The sequence below is a fragment of the Somniosus microcephalus genome, chromosome 11 (assembly GCF_052327205.1).
Source record: "Somniosus microcephalus isolate GS21.2 chromosome 11, FLI_Smic_1.0, whole genome shotgun sequence".
Taxonomy (NCBI): Eukaryota; Metazoa; Chordata; class Chondrichthyes; order Squaliformes; family Somniosidae; genus Somniosus; species Somniosus microcephalus.
Genome location: NC_140997.1, coordinates 36838799 through 36856586, shown reverse-complemented (window position 1 = coordinate 36856586; position 17788 = coordinate 36838799). Strand labels below are relative to the sequence as shown.

Sequence of the window (17788 nt, the reverse complement as noted above, 5' to 3'; positions counted from 1 at the left end):
AATTTCCAAGCACCATGGAGGCAGGTTTGGAGGCGGGAGTGGGGGGAAAATTGCAGAATTGGGGGGCACGAACCCTTCCCGCCCCCAACTTGCCTCTATGCCCGTTTCCCAGGAGGCGGGTACCCGACCTGTGCTGGGAGCCACCTCCCTGAGGTGGGAAGGGGATTAGTGCCAATTAACTGCCTGTTAACAGGTAGTTAACAGGCAGTTTTTGGCCTAATCCCTATTTTTAGCCCTGAAGTGTGGGCTTCCCGATGGCTCCAAACCACACCAAGTTAGCGAGGCGGACCGTCAGGCTGAAGGGCTTGGAAGGTTCGAGATGTCCGGTGTTCAGGTGAATGATGGGTGCATGAGTGCAGAGGTAAGTGTGTTTGGTGTGTGTAAAGTGTTTAAATAAGTTTTACTTACCTTTACTTACTAATGCAGGCTTTCTTCCTTCCGGTCTCGGGGGTCCCTCATCTCACTGGCACAGAAAGCAGAATGGCCGCGAGCTGTCAAAAGCTGCAGCCTTCTGCTTTCTGTTCTGGAGAGATTTCTAACTGAGTCTGTGGAGAAGGACTCAAGTTAGAAGTCAGATTGTCAGTGTTTGACAGCTTCACAGAGCTGTCAAACGCTGATATTTCATCTGTCAAAAGCTCTTGATAGATGAAATGTCAATCCCTGACGTCACCTGTACTGGGTGTCCCATGATTGGCCTGCTGAGCCTGCCCAGCGGGCTCAACAAGGTAAATCAAGGGAAAATCGCGTGGGTTGGCCACTAATCGATGGAGGCGGGACTACAACCCAAAAAGTGGGAGTCCCACCTCCATCACGTCCCCATTGACAAAATCCAGCCCTATACCTCTATTTATAAAGCTAAGGATCCCGTATGCTTTTTTAACAGCCTCATCAACTTGTCCTGCCAACTTCAAAGATTTGTGTACATAAACCCACAGTTCCTGCACCTCTTTAAAATTACACCATTTAGTTTATATTGCCTTTCCTCATTCTTCTGACCAAAATGCATCGCTTCACACTTCTCTGCATTAAATGTCATCTGCCATGCGTTAGTCCGCTTCAACAGAAATCTCACCTGAATCTAACTGACTTCATATCTCTTCTTGACAACAAGAAAAATAATTTTAAAAGTTCACCTAACTTTTCCTGGTCACCCTTATTGTTCTGATTGGCTCTGGGTTTGAGATGTCAAGATTCTGTTTGCTTGCAGGCTTTCTTCCCAGCCCATTCTGGCAGACTGACAGCCCATGTGCCTTTTGTCCTTCTTCTCCCTGTGTTCCCAGTAATTGGGAAGGCTGTCCCTCTGACTTCTTCCCCATTCAGTGATTTGCCAGCAGGCCTGTTAATAAAAGCAGTTACCTCTACCCCACAACACTCACCCCCACCCCAAGGGGCGTGGATCTCAAGACACCATCTCGTACTGTTCTCAGTATGAAGGAGGACCATCCTGACTTAATGGGGGTAATTTTGACTTTGGGTGATAGTATAAAATGGCCGGTATTGATTCAGCCACCTGTTACACATCTTTCCATTGAAGTCAATGGAAATGAAAATCGGGAGAGGTGTATAACGCACGACTGAATCGATATCACCTGTTTTACACTGTCGCCCAAAGTCAAAATTGCCCCCAATGAGTCCACGATGAGTCAATTGATTCTTACTGTCTCATTTTGAAGTAGACCGTGAGCTGCCACATTGCACAAACTGGTCCGTCTAGCTTTAGTAGACTTGTTGAATGACTGTCACATTAGCAAATAAACCCTTTGGGCCGGTAAAGTAGCAGAAAGTGGGGGCGGATGGCAAACCCACCCCCATCCCGCCTCCGTGCCCTTTTGCCAGGAGGCGGGAAGCTGTGCTGCTTCGGGTCCCTTCTCCTGGAGGCGGGAAAGGCATGTAATCCTCTTAACTGCCTGTTAACAAGTAGTTAATAGGCAGAAAAAAGGATTACTGCCATTTTGCCTTCACAGGTGAAGGCTTCCCGACCTCGGAGAACCCCGCCGGGTTGGAGGAGACGTGAAGGAGGTCTTCAGCGGTCGGAGGCACCTGGAAGTAAGATGTAGAGGTGAGTGATGGGTGCAAGTGTGGAGTGGTAAGTATGTAAGGTGCGTGGTAAGTTAAAAAAAATGTTCACTTACATTGTTTTCTTCCTACAGCCTTCAGCTGTGCTAGATCGGGAGAGCCGACATCCTCCTTGTCAATTTCACAGACTGGCTGTTACCCTTCTTCAAAAAAGGGTGTAAGGATATAACATTTGCAATTCTCCAGTCCTCTGGCACCACCACTACCAGGGGAGTTATCCCCGGTGTCCTTGCCAATATTTATTCCTCAATCAACATCATTAAAAAAACAGATTATCTGGTCATTATTGTATTGCTGTTTGTGGGAGCTTGCTGTGTGCAAATTGGCTGCCGCGTTTCCTACATTACAACAGTGACTACACTCCAAAAAGTACCTCTGTAAAGTGCTTTGGTGCATCCGGTGGTCGTGAAAGGCGCTATATAAATGCAAGTCTTTCTTTTCTCTTTTAATCGGTTTTAGTACTTTGGAACTTGTGTTAAGTCATATCGATCACTTGTTAATATTTCCTAAATGACACACCTGGTGATTAAAAAATTGGAACCGTTTCAGACCTCTATGCCAGATGCGATGTTGTGATACCTGAGTCAGGGAGCATCATAGTACTCTGTGACATGGTTAATGATTGACCTTGGCTCCTGGAGGGGTAGACTGGGAGCTAGGATTCTTCCTACTCAGCTCCAGATAATCCTGCAAACCAACATCCAAATGCGTAGGGTGCTCCTGACTAGACAGACAGCAGGAAGTTTGCTGCTAAGCTGTGCGGTTTTAGCTGGTTAAACAGCAACACACAATTGATGGTCCGTAATCCTATGAATTTACTAACCTGTACCAAAGCTCTCTGAATTTAGGTGGGATGTGCTATAAGAGAACAGAGCATTCATTCCATATTGAGCAAGCTAAAAATTGTACCCATGTGGATTTCTCAGTAGTTTGGTTTGGAGACTGTTAAGTATAGTGATGGGATTCTGCATGAGTCAGACATTTGGCTGACCAAAACAATAATTTTCTGAAAATGTTAGAGATGTACAACCACATTTCTGTATTTGCTTGAGCCTTCTAAATTAAATAGCCCTATAATTTCTGGGATTTGAAGGGCATATTTACATCACAGTGGGAGCAGAGGGGCAGGAATTTGAGTCAGAACCCATTTCCACCAGGTTTCCGCCGCTTTGGACGGCCATGAGAAATTCCAACGGGTTTGGGTGTAGCTGCTCTGTCTCCTCCATTGTGTTGTAATTGTTGGAGGCAGGCGGCTGGTTTCCCCCAGAAATCTTGCTAGTTCCAACAATAGTGCAGCTTGCAGTAAGTGGGCCCTACAATGACATCTGCAACTGGCAATCAATTCAAGAGAAACTGATCGCCGTTGGGATATCAACAACAAGTTGGCAGAGCAGCACTCACTTGAAATTGGTTGATGTGGATACATGGACCTGTTGCCTCCCCCAGCCAACCCCCGGGGATTGGCCACTGTGCGTTTCTGCTGAATCCGTAGGGTGAGTGCCCCAGTGACGCTATTAGTAGCAATAAGTGTCCCCTCCTAATATTCAAAATAGCTCATACCTAGCATTTGGAACAGGGTCAAGGCAAAACAGTACTTCTGGAATTTCAACCCAGTATGTTCAATAGTGGGTGGCTGTAATTTTGCTTTTTTAAAACTTTATCGGGCTTATTGCCCTGGCCCTGCCTTAGAGTCATGGGCACCAAGAATGTTTGCAGCTACTCTGCAGCCCTCAGACAACCTCCTTCCCCCACTTCATTTGCACAGTATGAGACATATACAAATTCTGCTTCCCCAAGGATGCTCCCGAAATCCCAGGGTTACGTAAAAGGGACAAAGACCCCTGCATAACGTTTCCTTCTTCTGACCTTAGAACTATTTGCTTGGATGGAAGGTGAATACTGATGCGGACTAGTTGGGCAAATAGCCTCTTTCTGTGTTGTAACTTCTATATATTTCTATTTATTTCCCGAGGTTTGGGCATTCCCTGGGCAAAGGTCAAGGAAGTTGGCCTCGTTAGATATTTAAGATGGTGAGAGTCTATGCTTAGATTTTATTAAAGTCAATGTAAATGAAATAATTCTAGCTTTTTTTTGTTTTAGGTGAAAAGTGCCGGAATTTTATTGATCTGGCTCCTGCATCTGAGAGAAGTGAGTAACAAAACAGAACAGAGAATTCCATATTAATTGGCCTAACCTTTTGATTGAAGCTAGAAATTAACTGGATTTAAAGATGTTTAATGTTTCACACATCTCTACATATTCAACAATATTGAACAATACTGTGTATGGAACTAACAACATGCAACAAGTAAAGCCTGGAGTACTTGGAACTGAATTGTCAGTGACCAAGATTTAGTACCTGAAATTACCCTTTGAGATATTACCATATAAACATTTAACACATTTTACTGGAATTGTTCTTTCTGCCTTTTTAGTGGAGGCAGTAACATTTTCTTTTATGAGTTAAGTGGAGAGAGCAATTTCAGTCGAACACATTGAATGTTCATACACTGGAATCCCACCGTTTAATTTCAGAGCCAAAGAACCTCATTGAAATGTGCAAGAACATTCTGTTCATTCAGTTTTTTGTATATAGAAATCAAAGATCATATCATTTATGATACAAACTCTGCAGTCCACTAGGGAAACCACCTCTCTGGTTTTGATGTACAAGCTTTGGTGTGGTCATTTCAAGAATTTTATGAAATGAAGACTGACGTAAGAAAACTACTAGGCACTTGGTCAGAGTATTAAACAAGGTTTTAATCAACTGTTTCACAACATGGAAGTCTAGTTATCCTTCACTAGTTCCTGTTTACAAAATGTCCCTGAGCAAGCTGGGCCCGTGCCCGAGTATTTATACTCTCCCTGGACAACGCCACCAGCAGGCCGCCCAGTATATTTCATAAGTCCTTTCTGCATAAATGGCACGATTTATGTCAAAGACTAAGCAAAAAAAAGGTCCAGCTTTCCAAAGGTGAATTATTAAAAAGGCTATCGAGCCAAATGTCCAGGAGCCTTCAAGGATACTCCTGCCTAAACGTTAGTAGAAGTCCACCAGAAGGGCTGCAATTTAGGCTGGGTCATGGCATAGCGTGGGAATTCCCAAACTGCCTTATGGGGGCAGAGTCTTTGCACACCCAAACATGACCATTTGGTGTAAGGGGGCAGGACCGGGGTGGGGAGTGGTGACTTCCTATGTTGAGAGGTCCCACTTTCCTGGCCCTCAAAGGAAACAGCATAGGATCACCAAAGGTATGTCGAAAATCCACGGAGGTGCATCCCACCTTAAATATCCAAATGGGTTCACCTGAGACCCCACCAAAGTTCACAGGGTCAGGAGGAGGTTCAATAATTAACATGGCAATAGTGGGTACATGCACTACTAGGGGTGCATCTAAAGTAATCATTTAGGAGGGCATGAGGGGCCTGGTCCTGCCCTGGAAACATCTGAAAGCTGTCCAGAGTGACCTTCTCTGCAGGTACATCTATCTGGGTTCTTCTTAGTAAAGCAGTTTTGACACAAAAAAAAGGAAATGGTGGTAGGTTTAATCTGTTTTGGTGCTGTTCAACACTTTCAGTACTAAAGTTTATATAGGCCTTCAAATTTCACATGATACCGGATTTACAGCAATGAATTGGGACCTGCACCCGCTGATACTCTGCCATAATTTGCCTGGTCAGCTCACTCAGATATCCATTAGATGGCAAATATGAAAGCGCCCGAAGGCAACCTTGTGACATGGGCAGGAAATTAATTGAGAGGTAGGAGATAGAGAGAATAAAATATATGTACTCTGATTGGTGGAATATGACAAGTGGTGTTCCCCAGGAATCTGTACTGGGGCCTCATCTTTTCCTCATTTTTCAATGACATAGAAGAAGGAATAGAGAGTTCTATATCCAAGTTTGCAGACAACACTAGGTTGGGAAGAGGTCGCGGCAAGTAGTTCAGATGGGAGCAGAAAGGTACAAAGGGATATAGACAGATTAAGTGAGTATCAAGGGATATTATTCGAAGGTGGGTAAATGGGGTCGAGCTACAGATCAGGCATGGGCTAACTGAATGGCGGAACAGGCTCGAGGGGTAGAATGGTCTCTTGGCCCTCTGTTCCTAGTGGTTTTCTATTATAAATCCCATATCAAACAGGAGTAATGTGCTGGGGTGCTTGGAAATTAGAGTGCAGCCTTTAAAAAGTGAAGTCTGGCTGAAGTTAGCAGAAGCAGGGTAAGGGAACAGTAGGGAAGTAGAAACGTGCTTGGCTCAGTGAGTTGACTGTCAAGTAGCTGCATCTAATGGCCTATTTTTAATGAAGTACCACATAACAGATATAAAAGCCGTTTGATAAAGTACCACATAATAGACTTGTTAGCAAAATTGAAGCCCATGAGGTTAAAGGGGCAGTGGCAGCATGGATACGAAATTGGCTAAGAGACAGAAGGCAGAGAGTAGTGGTGAATGGTTGTTTTTCAGACTGGAGGGAAGTGTACAATGGTGTCCCCCAGGAATTGGTATTACGACCGCTGCTCTTTTTGATATATGTTAATGACCTACACTTGGGTATAAAGTAATTTCAAAGTTTGGAGATGACACAAAACTCGGAAATGTAGTAAACAATAAGGAGGATAGTAACAGACTTCAGCAGGACATAGACAGACTGGTGAAATGGGCAGGCACATGGCAAATGAAGTATAATTCAGAGAAGTATAAAGTGTTGCATTTTGGAAGGAAGAATGAGGCAAAGCTTTATAAACTAATGGTACAATTTTAAAGCTGATGCAAGAACAGAGAGACCTGGGGGTTTATGTACATAATTCTTTGAAAGTGGCAGGACAAGTTGATAAGGCTGTTAAAAAAGCAGACAGGATCCTTTGCTTTATAAATAGAGGCATAAAGTACAAAAGCAAGGAAGTTATGCTAAAGCTTTATAAATCACTGGTTAGGCCTCAGCTGGAGTATTGTGCCTAATTCTGGGCACCACAATGTCAGAAGGATGTGAAGACATTGAAGAGGGTGCAGAAGAGATTTATTAGAATGGTACCAGGGATGAGAGACTAGAGAAGCTGGGATTGTTCACCTTAGAGTAAGTTAAGGGGAGATTTGATAGAGGTGATCAAAATCATGAAGGATTTAGATAGAGTAATTAGGGAGAAAGTGTTTCTGTTGTGTCTGTGTATAATAATCATGGTACTGCAGTATACATGAGGTGTAAAAGATAGTTCCCCTTAAAGGTATATACATTGCAATTCCTCCCCTTTTAGATTAACAGTACCATAACACTCATTTAACAATTAAATATCAAACTAATTACAATTAACACTTTTAACATGCAACATTAGCTGAAAATAGTCTATTTATATATTCTGGATAGCGCCTTTCCCGAGTGTCTTGCTCTTGGTGCGGAGGCGATTCTGGCCCCCTGTCGTCGGTTGGTTCATCCGCTTCCGATGCTACTGTTTCTGGGGTAGATGCGACCTGTACGTCGGGTTCATCACCAGGTACGTATGGGCGAGGCATGGGGTTGACTTTTCCTGTGACTCTAGGATCTGGTCAGCATGGCGTCTCACGATGCTCTCCACTGTGTACATTAGTGGGCCCTGCCGTGTGCATATCGTTCCTGGCTGCCATTTTTCTGTTCGGTAGTCGCGGGCCAAGACTGGTTGCCCTACATTGAAGCTCCTTGTTGGCTTCTCATGGATGTGCTGGAATTGCTTACTCTCAACATCTCTTCGTACGTTTGGTCTGAGCAAATCCAGGCGAGATCTGAACCTTCGGTTAAAGAACATCATGGCTGGGGCCTGGTTGGTGACTGCATGTGTCACATTCCGGTCGGCGAACAGGAAATTGTCCAGCTTGTGCTGCAGTGGAATGTTGTCATTGTACATAGCCTTTATTGCCTTCTTAAAGGTTTGTACGAACCTCTCAGCCAATCCATTTGTGGCTGGATGATACGGGGCAGATGTGTAATGCCTTACCCCATTCTTTTTCAAGAACCTCCGGAACTCTTTGGACACAAACTGTGGTCCGTTCTCGGAGCAAATCTGTTCTGGCAAGCCATTCCTGGCAAAAGTGGTCCGTAGGACTGCAATAGTTTTCTCCGTGGTGGTGGAGGACATTTTGATGACCTCAGGCCATTTCGAGTGCGCATCCACGGCGATTAATAACATTGAGTCCATGAATGGACCAGCAAAATCAATATGCACCCGTTGCCATGGAGATGAGGGCCACTTCCATGGGTGTAGAGGGGCCTGTGGTGGTGCATTTTGGACTTTCTGGCATCCTGAGCAGCTCTTGGTCAGGTCTTCGATTTGTTTATCGATTCCCTGCTGTAAAGTCTGTGGGTTGTACGGTTAATAATGACACAGACTTCAGGAGTAACAAACAAACAGGTCTTTACTATTCGAAGGTCAGGGCGAATCTGCCCCAGCAATCCTGCCACAACACTTATATACTGGTGTGGTCACTATCGGTATTACAGTATACAGAAGCCAAACAAATAGTGCCACACCTAAAGTAGTTCTCTTAAAGGTGAACGGTTACATTCAATAGTTCCCTTAAAGGTAGACGGGTACATACACTACAATCCTCCCTTTTTAGCTTATTACTTAGAGTCCCCGTTAAACATACATATCTTCAACTTCCTATAAAACAAATTACAGATATAATCTCGGTGGAGTCAATGTCATATAAAACAATTTACAGATATAATCTCGGTGGGAACAGTTCACAGGTTCAGTCTCTGCGGAAACAGTTCATAGATTCAGTCTCTGATCTTGACTCGTTCCGAACAACATCTCTTTGGTGTAGCCGGTTCACATGGCTAGCGTGACTCCTCCATAGCCTTTTTCTTGACGTAACAGCTTGAACTTTCGTCCTGTTGAACCAGCAGTGCGGACTTTTACAACCAACTGGCTGTCTTGATATTTTCCAGTTTTCCAACTAATTTAGTTCCTTTCGTAGTGTCCCGCCTGAGATGGTAGAAGTGCTAATATTTTAGACAGTTATTATCTTCTGCTTCTTCTTTTTCTTTTCTGCCTTTTTGACACTCTCGGAGCTCCTTTCTTGGCTGCCAGCTGTAGCGCCACCAACTCTCTATGTTCCTTAGACCTTAAGTGCTTCATCCGGATTTCAGCACTTTGGGAGTTTTCATCACAAACTGAGCAGACCAGATCCTCGTAATATTCAGTGTCACTCAACAGGTCATGGTAATATTCGGGGTCGTCCTGAGTTAGGCCAGTGAGAGGCCCTTCTACTTCCTTCTTATCCATCTGGACGTTAGCCGACGGTGGTTCCTTCCCTAACCATCTTTCTTGAAAAGACTTCTTCAAACATTCATATTCATTCCGCTCTTCCAGGGATGTCTGCCATTCCTTCACTACTGGCCTCATTTGTGAGTTCAATACCTTCCCTTCCATCGGGGATTTCGTTGTCAGGCTATTTAATCCTTCTACTGGAGTATCTGTTTCCACCCCCTTCTGTTCCCCTTGACGCAATTCAGCGTACTTTTGGCATCCTTGTAAAAGCTGTGTTGCCACCTCAGCTATCTCCGTGACTTTTGGAAGCTCCGAATTCTTTCCCTTTGAACCCTGAAACTCGTGTTCCCATTTTGGAGTCTTGTCCCTCAGCGTGTGCAAGAGTTGGCTGGCCGTTAACTCTTCTACGGGGACACTGTGGATTAGAGTCTTCTCCATTTCATCCACCTTTCCCTCCAATGTTTTCACCTTCCTTTCCTCCGGTACTTTGGTTTTAAGCGCTCGAAGAAGTTGCGCCTTGATGTTCTCTTACTCCTGTCCAGGCGCCATTCCTACAGTCTCTGTGATCCTTCCAGTTGCCTTTCCTTCCACTGCCCGGATTCCTAGTTGAATATGTTCTTCAAGTTGTTGAACCTCGGCCATTGCCGCCTCATATTTGTCCTGGGTTGCCTTCAATAATTTAATGAGTTCTTGGACATCTTGAATTTCATGTTCTGCTATGTCTTCCACCTCTAATTTTTCATCGATGGATGGAATCTCTACCGATGAGTCTGTCTTGGCCTGGAGCTCATCAAACATTTCCTGCAGCCTTTGTAATTCTCGCTCATGTTCAACCTTTAGCTGTTCAGATGCTTTCACTAAAACTAGCTTTTCGGAGGTTGCCGAGTTAACCCCTTCCAGGATTGTAGTCTGGGCCTGTTCATACTGTTCTTTCAACTTGTTACACTCTGCTTGCAACGAGTCGTAGAGATGAACTGGGATAAAATCCTGGCTTCCTGAAGATTCCTCTTCCTTTGGTTCGTTCTGTAAATATTCTAGTTCCTGAACAGCATCAGGGGAATGTGATTGGTATTTGGCCACGATGGCTCTATGGTCGCTCTCTGCTTGAGCTAGCTGTCTCTGTTGTCTTTCCAGGTTCTCCCATTCGGTGTCCCAGAACTTTTCCATATTTTTCATCTCTTGTACGAGACGGTCACTCAACTGTTCTAATTGTTGTCGTACTTTGAAATAAGTTTGAGTCCGAACTCGGTGTTCTTCCGTCGTGGATGAATCCTTTGCTTGAACAGGCTCAGAATTCTCTGTCAACCTGGAGTTCTGCTCTGCAGCTTTATTCTTCTTGGTAACATAAGTCCTTCTGCATGTCTTCGTTTCCTTCCCCATCGTCGGCAAGTCCCTTTTAGCCTTGTCTTCCATATTTGAATTGGTCTTATCGTCATCCATTTCAGAATCTGAGCTGATAGCTTGCACCGAGTCCTCCCTCATTATGGCTTTTAGGTAGTGCCATTCCATATCTATTTTCTTAATCCACTCCCGTCCTAGAAGTGGTGGTCCTCCTTCAGGTAATACGTACAAGTTCATTCTTGGGTGTTCTTTACCCCTATCTCTCACCTTGACTCTTATTTTCCCCATGGGGTATACGTTATGCCCCGTGTATGTCTGTAATACGAACTTGGTATTTCTTAAAGGTATGTGAGAGAATAGCCGGTGGTAGTCCCTTCGGTTGATGACTGATAGAGCTGATCCAGTGTCCAGCTCCATCCTTACTTGGACTCCAGCTATTTTTAGTATGACCCAGATGGTTTGTAGATCCGTTTCTTTACCCACATTGTGGATTCTCAGACTACCCAGCTCCTGGTTGTTTGGGTCTGAGTCTGAATTCTGTTCGTCTGAACTCTTCTCAGCCACCTTGTGTACCTTGTTGTACTTTTCTTGTGGTGGCTTCCTTTGATTGTTGGTCTTCTTCCCTGACCGGCATACCTTCGCGATGTGACCCAGTTTGCCACATTTCCTACACTCTTGGTTCTTAAACCAGCATTGATTCTGGTCATGCGTTGTCTTCCCACAACGGTGGCATTTTGTTGTGCTTGAAGTAATTTGGTCCACCCCGAGTGCCGTCGCCTTTAGTTGCATTTCTGCCGTTCCTTTCGCTGCGGCTTCGTGCGATGCAGCTATAAGGACAGCCCTGTCCAGTGTGAGGTCGTTCTCTTCCAGTAGTCGCTTCTGCGTCCCTTCTTTGGACAATCCGCATACGAACTTGTCCCGCAGTGCTTCTGTCAGATTCCCTCCGAACTGGCAGTATTTCGCTAGCCTACGCAGTTCGACCAAGTATTCCGCATTGCTTTCGTCTTTCCTCTGCGTTCTTGCGTAGAATTTGAATCGTTCAGCCAGCATCAACGGTGTGGGGTTCAAGTGGTCCTTCAGCACAGCCACAACCTCTTCGAAGGTCTGATCCGCTGGTTTATCTGGTGCTATTAGATGCTTCAAGAGCCCGTATGTTTTTGCCCCCATCGAGTTTAGCAATGTTATCGCCTTGTCGTCTTCCTCTATTTTGTTGGCTTCGCAATAGATCTCTATGCGTTCCACGTACGTGGCCCAGTCTTCTATTTCAGAATTAAAGTCGTTAATATTCCCTCGCTTAGGCATCTTTCTTCCCTTGGGAGCAGCACCGGTATTTCTTTAAGTATTCTTATTTATTTGTTTATTTCTAAGATGGCGGTTTTCCCGCGAAATCGGCGGTTTCCCGCTCTTTCCTTCTCTCCCCGCCCACTTCAATGGCGGTATGTCAGTTAAGATGGCGGTTTTCCCGCGAAAATGGCGGTTTCCCGATCTTCCTTTCTCTCCCCGCCCACTTCAATGGCGGTTTCCCGCTTCTGTCGTCTCCTCCGCCTAATGGCGGCTTCCCGCGTTTCTTCCTGGTGGAGGGGGTACGCTTTCCTCACAGCGGACAGGTTCAGCCGCTGGGCTGGCTCTCGCACAGCTCCCCTTACTCGGCTCTGTCTTTTCCTCCCGCCCGCACGGCTCTACCGGCGCTGGGTACACCCCGTTAACGGAGGACAGTTCAGCCGCTGGACTGGCTCTCGCGCAGTCTCTCTCTCCGTACCCGGCTCTGTCGCTCTCTCTCCCGCACGTTCGGTTCTACCGGCCCTGGGTACCCCGTTGGTGGAGAACAGTTCAGCCGCTGGACTGGCTCTCGCACAGTCTCTCTCCCCTTGCTCGGCTCTGTCTCTCCCTCTCCCGCACGTTCGGTTCTACCGGCTCTGGGTACCCCGTTGGTGGAGAACAGCTCAGCCGCTGGACTGGCTCTCGCACAGTCTCTCTCCCCTTGCTCGGCTCTGTCTCTCCCTCTCCCGCACGTTCGGTTCTACCGGCTCTGGGTACCCCGTTGGTGGAGAACAGCTCAGCCGCTGGACTGGCTCTCGCGCAGTCTCTCTCCCCTTGCTCGGCTCTGTCTCTCTCTCCCACCCGCACGGTTCCTGTTCGCCTCCCAGCCCTCTCGCAGACCGGTGTTTCCCTCCCCGGCTGCAGCTGGGTTTCTCTTCCCGCGCCTACTCCCAGTCTCAGCGCTTCGTGGCTGCGGTCGCTGCCCGGCTTTTCCCGCCGATCGAGGTCCGACTGTCTCACGACGCCGTTGGACCCGACTTTCTGACCGGCTCCGTTCCCCCTCGACCGTGGCCGAGTGCACAGCCCTTATCCTCCGGATATTCTCTACACTTTCCCCTACTCACAGTCTCCGCGGCCGCCTTGTTTCCAGCTGATCGGCTCACTCTGCACCGTGGTAGAAGGGTAGTCAGTGCCTGTTTCAGATGGAAGCTTTTATTGCTAAAGTCTTCCTCCTTCCTCCTGCTGCAGCCTCGTGTTTTCTTTCAGCAGCACGACGAAGGCGGTTGCCTCTCTTCGACGCTCTTCGTTGCTTTGGTAGTCTTGCCGCAGGGTACGATCAGACTCGTCGCCACTGTAAAGTCTGTGGGTTGTACGGTTAATAACGACACACACTTCAGGAGTAACAAACAAACAGGTCTTTACTATTCGAAGGTCAGGGCGAATCTGCCCCAGCAATCCTGCCACAACACTTATATACTGGTGTGGTCACTATCGGTATTACAGTATACAGAAGCCAAACAAATAGTGCCACACCTAAAGTAGTTCTCTTAAAGGTGAACGGTTACATTCAATAGTTCCCTTAAAGGTAGATGGGTACATACACTACACCTGCCACCACACATAAGCCCTGGCTAGGCTTTTCATTTTTACCCCTCCCAGATGACCCTCATGAAGCTCATTGAGCACTCTATCCCTTAACTTGGGTGGAATTACCACTCGGGATCCACACATCAAGGTCCCCCGGCACACTGACAGCTGTTCTCTCCTTGTCGATAATGCTGGCAACAGTGAGTCGCCATGTGCTGGCCATCCCTTCACCGTCAAATCATATACCTGAGACAGCGTCGGGTCATTTCGGGTTTCCTTTTCGACACAAGCGTTAGTTACCGGTAGGTATTCAACTATAGTCGAATGGAATATTTCGACAGGATCCACTGCTGGTGCTTCCTCCGCAGTAGGCAGTGGCAGGCGTGATAGCCCATCAGCATTTCCATGCTGTTTCGTGCCCTTATATTCAATCTCATAGTGGTGCGCCCCTAGAAAAAGTGACCATCTTTGTAGTCGTTACGCATTCATCACCGGAACGCCCTTCTTCAGATTAAAAATGGAGACAAGAGGCTGGTGATCAGTCAGCAAGGTGAATTTCTGCCCGTGCAGATAGTGATTGAACTTTTTCACTCCCCACACTCGGCTGAGGGCCTCCCTGTCAATCTGGGCGTAGTTACGTTCGGCTGAGGTTAGTGATCGTGACGCAAAGGCTATTGGCCTCTCTGAGCCGACCGAGAATTTGTGCGACAGCACCGCTCCAATGCCGTAGGGTGACGCATCACATGCCAACCGAATTGGTAATGCCGGGTTGTAATGGGCCAATACCTCTTTTGATGTGATTAGTGTTTTGCTCTTCTGGAAAGCTCATCTACATTCGTCACTCCACTTCCATGGCACCCCAGTTTGCAGTAGGGTGTTCATTGGGTGTAGTATTGTAGACAAATTTGGCAAGAACTTATGGTAGTAGTTTACCAGCCCGAGGAACGACCTCATTTGTGACACATTTTCCGGTGCTGGAGCCTTGACTACTGCCTCAATCTTCTCTGGGGACTTATGTAACCCCTCTTCATCAATAACGTGGCCACAATACGAGATCTGTTTTCTAAAAAACTCGCATTTGGGGCGGTTAGCTCGGAGCCCATATTCCTGCAATCTAGTGAGCACCTGCTCCAGGTTGGCAAGGTGATCACTGTCATTTTCGCCCGTGACCAGGATGTCATCCAAATAACACTGGGTCCCTGGGATCCCTTGCAGGACTTGTTCCATTGCCCTCTGCCAAATAGCCGGAGCTGATGCTACCCCGAATACCAGCCGGTTGTATTGGTAGAGACCTTTATGGGTGTTGATTGTGAGGTATTTTTTGATGCTTCTTCTACCTCCATTTGCAGATACGCTGGGTCAGATCAATCTTAGTGAAGCGTTTCCCTCCAGATAGCGAAGCGAAAATATCTTCAATCCGCGGAAGTGGATATTGTACGGTGTGAAGGACCGGGCTCACTGTTACCTTAAAGTCCCCACAGATGCGAACCTTCCTTGGTTCCCCAGGCGTGCTGCTCAACGACTTTTTCATTCCAGGGACGAGGGGTGTAGCCCACTCGCTCCAGTCTACCTTGGACAGTACACCTGAACGTTCCAGATTCTCCAGCTCTGCTTCGACGGCTGGGCGGATCGCATAAGGTACTGGTCTGGCCTTAAAAAATTTTGGACTTGCGTTATCTTCAATTTTAATCATCGCTCTCATGCCTTTTAGTGTTCCGAGTCCTTGCTGGAACACTTCTTTCGCATCAGTTAGGATCTTTGACAGTCGCCCAGGTGTGATGTCGTCATCCTTTTTGTCAGCCACAGTCAGTGCCTGTATGGAATGCCAATCCAGTTGTATTTTCCGGATCCATTCACGTCCCAGTAATGGTGGTCCTCTATCTTGCAATACATACAGGTCTAGTGTTGGTGTTTCCTTACCGTTATATATAACAGTCACCCTTATTTTTCCTTTGGGGTAGACTTTTTGCCCCGTTTACGTCTTCAAAATAATTTTTGTGTCTCTCAAGGGTATGTGTGAGAATAGCCGCTCGTAGTCCCGTCGGTTTATGACTGTTAGGGCTGATCCTGTGTCCCATTCCATCTTTACCTGGACTCCTGCTATCTTGAGAGTGACCCAAATGGTTCAGTGATCCTCCGTTGTGATCACATTATGTAGTTTCAGACAACTCAGTTCCCTGCTTTCGGAGTCGTTATCACTCTTTTGTTCATCTGAACTATTCTCCGTTATCTTATGTACCTTCTTGTACTTTCCTTTGGTCGGTTACTTATTGCTGGTTTTCTTTCCCGACCTGCAGACGCGTGCTATGTGTCCTACTTTTCCACACTGTCTGCACACCTTGTCTTTGAACCTGCAATCATTCTGGTCATGTGTTGTTCTGCCGCAGCGATAGCACTTCTCTGTTCCATATGACATTTCATTTGTGCCATATTCTTGCGGTCTCTGTTGTATCTCTGCAGTGCCCCGTGCTGCTGCTTCATATGATACCGCAATGCTGAAAGCCTTTTCCAGCGTAAGGTCCTTTTCAGATAAAAGCCGTTTCTGGGTTCCTTCACTTTGAAGCCCACATTCAAACTTGTCCCTTAAGATATCTGCCAGTCCCACTCCAAACTGGCAGTGTTTCGATAGTTTGCGCAGTTCTGTTAAATAATCAGCATTGCTTTCATCCTTATGCTGGTTCCGTTTGTGAAACTTGAATCTTTCTGCTATCAGCAGCGGTGTGGGGTTTAAATGTTCCTTTAGTATCGTTACTATGTCTTCAAAACTCTTTTCCATTGGCTTCGTTGGGGTTACTAGATTTCGTAATAAACCATACGTCTTTGCACCCATTAAATTTAACAATACCGACGCTTTCTTGTCATCTGACACCTCATTTGCCTTGCAGTACACCTCTATTCGTTCGACATATGTAGTCCAATCTTCAACTTCATTGTCAAATGCGGTGATACTGCCACTCTTCGGCATTTTGGGTGTGGTTTAAAATGGCGTCTCCCAATGGCTTAAAATGGCATCTCCCGCGTTTTCCTTCCTCCCCCGCTGCTGCCAACACCGCTCCTGGCGGTTCTCGTGGCAATGGCGGCGCCCTGTAGGTTTCGCGCGCTTCTCCTGCGCTGCTGCCAACGCCGCTCTCGGCGGTCCTCGTGGCAATGGCGGCGCCTCGCGGGTTTCTGCGCGTCTCTCTCTCCCTCTCTCCGACGCTGCTCGGCCCCTGAACACCGGCTGCACCCTGTGCGCTCTGCCCTCTTTCTCTCTCTCCCCCGTCGACGTTGCTCGGCCCTTTGCTGTGCCGCTCGGTCGGGCTCTAGCCCGCCGCTGTCCGGGAAGGGTCTGCGCACTACCTGTTGCCAGCCCGTTTCGCTGGACCACCTCGACTGGAAAGCCAAGCCTGGCTCTCGACAGCCTCCCCCGCAATTCTCGAGTCTCTGCTGGATGACTGGGCGGTTGCCCGTGGTCGACGCCCGAGTCTCTGGCCTTGACCTCCAATCCACTGATCTCCAGGAACGAATCCCCGGGAGGTGATGCAGAGTTGCAGGTAGGTTCGAACTTGCCTTGTCGCCAATGTTGTGTCTGTGTATAATAAGACACAGACTGCGGAGAACGGTACAACAGGTGTTTACTCAACGTGGCTCCCACTGCAACTGATCTGTACAGATTACTACTCAGTGCTATATACAGGTGTGGTCACTGCCGGTACTGCAGTATACATGAGCTGTAAAAGATAGTTCCCCCCTTAAAGGTACATACATTACAGTTTCCACTGGCAGGAGGGTCAGTAAAGAGATTTATGGTAATTGGCAAAAGAGCCAGAGGGGTGATGAGTAGAAGTGTATTTACGCAGCGAGTTGTTATGATCTGGAATGCACTGCCTGAAAGCGTGATGAAAGCAGATTCAATAGTAACATTCAAAAGAGAATTGGACATAAACTTGAAGGCAAAAGAAATTGCATTACATAGAAACATAGAAGCTAGGAGCAGGAGTAGGCCATTCGGCCCCTTGAGCCTGCTCCGCCATTCAATGCGATCGTGGCTGATCATCCAAATTCAGTACCCGGTCCCTGCTTTCTCCCCATACCCCTTGATCCCTTTAGCCTTAAGAAATATATCCAACTCCTTCTTGAATATATTTAATGAATTGGCCTCCACTGCCTTCTGTGGTAGAGAATTCCACAGGTTCACCACTCTCTGGGTGAAGAAATTCCTCCTCATTTCTGTCCTAAATGGCTTACCCCTTATCCTTAAACTGTGACCCCTGGTTCTGGACTCCCCGAC

General features: G+C 46.8%; 1 protein-coding gene and 1 pseudogene across 1 annotated transcript in view; both read left to right on the top strand.

The window, feature by feature from the left end:
• gsg1l (gsg1-like) overlaps positions 1-17788 on the top strand; it is a 316678-nt gene that overhangs the window by 137227 nt on the left and 161663 nt on the right. The window contains exon 2 of the mRNA XM_086000482.1: positions 4177-4224. The gene's annotated coding sequence lies outside the window, so the exon portion shown is untranslated. The remainder of the gene's footprint in view (positions 1-4176; positions 4225-17788) is intronic.
• The window catches only part of LOC147110479 (uncharacterized), a 193997-nt pseudogene that overhangs the window by 165574 nt on the left and 10635 nt on the right, over positions 1-17788 (top strand).